Source organism: Phoenix dactylifera, chromosome 1 (assembly GCF_051530095.1).
Source record: "Phoenix dactylifera cultivar Ajwa chromosome 1, Ajwa_hap1_PhDact_Kaust_v1.1, whole genome shotgun sequence".
Classification (NCBI taxonomy): domain Eukaryota; kingdom Viridiplantae; phylum Streptophyta; class Magnoliopsida; order Arecales; family Arecaceae; genus Phoenix; species Phoenix dactylifera.
Window position 1 is genome coordinate 21,508,865 of NC_143190.1, and position 4,439 is coordinate 21,513,303.

The window sequence follows — 4,439 nt, forward strand, 5'->3', positions numbered from 1 at the left end:
TTTTATTCTTTAAACTAAGCTTCTTATATTCTAAGTATAAATCAGAAAAAGCATCATGAAGTTCATCAAATGTAAAATCAGATTGAGCTTCAGTATGTACTTGATTTTTGAATGAGAAATCACTTTGTGTTCGAGTACATACCTCATCTTCATGTGCTCCAAAGCATAGATTTTCAGTTTCAGTTTGATGCTCTTCTTCTTCGGAACTAGTTTCAAATTCACTAGAAACGTTAGTGCATTCATAATTAACTTCAAGCATATTCCATATTTCCTTAGCAGTTATGCAAAAAGATATGCTATTAAGTTCACTATCATCCAATGCACAATATAGAATATTCATGGCTTTTGCATTTTGCTGAGCCCTTTCTTTATCATGATTAGTGTTTGTGTGTAGCCCATTGACTATGATACTCCATAAATCGTAGTCATGTGCTTGAATGAAAATGCGCATGCGTGCTTTCCAATATGTGTAGTTTATACCATCAAATAGTGGAGGTCTATCAATTAATTGTCCCTCACTCATAGAATATCCCACTTGGGTTGTCATGATCTTTAACTCTTGATTGTGAGATCAATGAGTACTATTAGAGCACCTTGCTCTGATACCACTTGTTGCCCAAGGTGACAAGCTAAGAGGGGGGGTGAATTGGTTTCTTCTAAATTTTGGTGCTTTAAACGTTTTCTTAATTAAGTGCGGTGGATGCTTCCTTAAACTATTTGAATGATTTAAACTAGTGCAAAGATAGAAGATGATGCAAGAATAAACGTAAGCACAAGCACAACACAAACACAACAATATATAGTGGTTCGGTGCTCTCCTTAGCACCTACGTCCACTCCCCAAGCGTCTTCTTGGGAATTCACTATAATCCCGCGGATTACAGTTGGATTGTTTTCCGGGCTCACAATCCAAAAACCTTTGTTGGTTTTACGGGCTCACCAACGAACCTATACACTTTGGTTTTCCGGGTTCACCAAAAACCTTTGTTGGTTTTACGGGCTCACCAACGAACCTATACACTTTGGTTTTCCGGGTTCACCAAAAACCTTTGTTGGTTTTGCGGGCTCACCAACGAACCTTTACAAAGTGTTTAATAACAAAAGGAAAGATTCAAACTCCTAAATGAGCATATGAAATAATATAAGCTACAAGGAAGAGTTAGAAAGTATTTATCGCTTTGAAGTCGCTTTGCTCTTCTTTGTCAAGGATGCTTCACTCTTTAAGGGGGATGGAGCTCTTGATGCCTCTTTGAATCTGCTCAATCCCTTTCTTTGATTCTTGAATGAAGCTCTTGATGAAGAAGATTAGGGCACTTTTGTATTCTTGGGTACTCTTTGATATTCAACTCAAAAGTTATTCTCTCTGATGAATAGTGCCCCTTTAAATAGCTTCCCACCTTCTTTGGTCAAGCCCCAATGGTTAGAATTCAAAAACTAGCCGTTACTGACCTTGGGAAGGACAAAAAGTACATCTGCAGAACTAGCCGTTACTGTTCAGCCCGTGTTTGGGTCGGCTCAACCTATCCTTGGGTCGACCCAACTTTGCCTTGGGTCGACTCAAACATTCCTTGGGTCGACCCTCTCAGAGAACACAGAAACCTCAATTTCAGCCTTTCTTCCCATGGGTCGACCCAACCATTCTTTGGGTCGACTCAAAGTTCACTTGGGTCGACTCAAATTCTTCTTGGGTCGACCCTCTCAGTAATTCCAGAGAACCATTTTCTGTCTGTCTTTCTGTCTTGCCCTTTGGGTCGACCCTCTCAGAGTTTGGGTCGACTCAAGCTTGGGTCGACTCAACCACTGTGTGGGTCGACCCTCTTAGTGAATCCAGAGAGCATTCTTCCTTTGCGTTTTGAGGTTCTTTGGAGGTTGGGTCGACTCATGCTTACCTTGGGTCGACCCAACTCACTGTTCATTTGTGCTGTTTTTGCAGGAGTGTGCCAGATGATTCCTAGATGTGCCGGGGTCGACCCAATCAACCTATGGGTCGACTCAATCCACACTTTGCTGCATTCTCAAGGTTAGATTCATCCAAATGAACAACACCATATAGATATTTTCAATTAAACAAATGTACTGAGAGTAATGAACTTATAAATGAAGTATCAATTTAACTTATAGCATGCTCTAGATAATTACTTGTTAATCATCAAAATAACACTATCATCCTCACCTTCATCGAAGCCTAAGGCAAAGGAGTCGGACACCACGTCCGACATGTCACGGATGAACTCGGCGGACTGACGATAGGCCTGTACCGCCTGACGCCCGATTTTCGCGCTCTTCTTGGCCAGCGCCGCCTCCGCTCGCTCCGTAATCTGAGCTTTCGCTTCCATGACCTTCGCCACAATCCGGTCGTCCGCCTCGAAGGAGACCCTCAGCAGAACGGCTCCGAGAGCGTCAAAGGAGGAGCGAACGAACAGTCCGACGGCAACGGCAGCAGCACAAGGGAGAAACTCGAGGATGCCTGTGAAGAGAAAGGCGGACGGAGGAAGGGCCCCCGGTTAAATAGGCGGAAAGGCGGGTGACGCCTCGGTGACGCCAGAGAACGCCTGGCTGCCGAAGGATCGTTCGCGCCCCAAAGGCGAATCGACGCCATTAAGGAAGGATGTCCGCCGAAATCCGCAGACCGCCAGATCAGCGACAACCTCCATACGCCATAAAGAAGGTGGGGAGCTCGGAGCGCGCGCGCCTTTCCGAGGGATGGCGGCAATCTCGAAGCATCACTCCCTTCACCCGTTCCCCTCCTGGTTCCAGGCTCGGAAGTGGGGGGCTACTGTTACGGGGGAACTTAGCCACCATGCCCCACGTGACCGGCACGCACGCCCAGGAAGACTACGGGGAAACTTGATCCGGCAATCCGACCTCGGGTCGGATATCTCCTGACAACAACAGACTGTTCCCCTGAGGCACGCCGCGGCCCCCTGCTCCACTACTCCCTGCAACAGCCGTATCCGGCGCTGTCCCACGATCCCCTGTAACAGCCGTACAAAGCGGAGCTCCACTACGCCCTGCCATAGCCGTACCCAGCGCTGCCCCACGACGCCCTGTAACGACCATGTCAGTGGCAACCCCATCGCGCTGTAGGGTTCTAGCATGTCATAATGGGCAGCGGAAGCTAGGGATTTTAAAAATTTTCTTAATAAAGTCCCTATGCATGAAACCATTTTAAGCCTAGATCACCTTAATGATTACAATCAAATAATATAAAATAAATGCAGAATTAGTAGAATACCTCAAATGCTAATCCAAAGTGTACAATCTCCACGAGGCGTCCAAGTGTCCGCCCTCCAATGGTGATCCACACGAAAACTTGATCAAGACTTTAGCTCCAAAGACTTTTGATCCTCAATGCAGAATTCTTCTAAAGAACTCTAATGGCTTGCTTTCCTTCCTTTCTATTTTTCTTTAGCCTTCTAAAATCCCTTCTAATCCTTTTGTCCTAATGAAGACCACCTTGTCTTGGCTTAGGACACACTAGAAGCAATGTTAGAAAGAAAGAAACTAATGTAAGAAAGAAGGGATATGAGAGAGAGAGAGTTGGATTGATTTCCGATGATTTGAAAACACCGGGAGCATTCCCTATTTATAGATGGCGTACGGATGCATTGTAGCCATCCATTCATGCATGAAGAGGGGCGTGAGATCAAGTGATGTGTCATTTGATGAGAGGGCATATCAGAAGTAGTTAGGATAAGATGAAGTGCTTATGATATGGCGCTTCATCCTTATCCATTCCCTAAGCATCTCTTCATGAAATCCACCGTACTCATGCCTTTCTTCATTTCTTCTCACGCATGAAAAATAGGGAGCATTCTCAACCATTGATCAAGGCTAGATGATGATCCAAAGGCCCTTATTGGTGGCGCCATAAGAAAGAAGGAGAGAGAGAATGATGCGGTTGAAGGGAAAGTAGTTAGGATATGATGACGTGTCATCTTTATCCAATCCAAGTGGCACTTCTTCATGAGGCGCCATTCTAAATTCACCGTATTCCCTTCTTTCTCACGCCATCTGATGTTGACTAAGTCAATATCACAAGTCCATCACGAGATCATGATCTCCCATCATCCCATGATGAAGATCCAATGGCTCTAATCCATGGCGCCATCCATTTGATCCTTCTCTTCATCCAAATATTGATCCAACGGTCAAAATTAAATGTTTTATCAAATCTAATCCAATTAGACTCAAATCAAGCCAATTTAGGTGCCAACTCTTGGCTAACCCATATTAGAATATGATCTAATCAAATTAGATCAATTAAGAATCAGATTCGAATCCAATTCGAATCAGATTCGAATCCAGTTCGAATCAGGAGCTAAGGTTTGCAACACCTGCTAGGATGTTTATCTTGCAAACATGATCTAATCCAATTAGACCCTTGATAAGTTTTCTTGTGTCTGACCCATTGGGTTCCATACTTAGCCAGCAATAGGT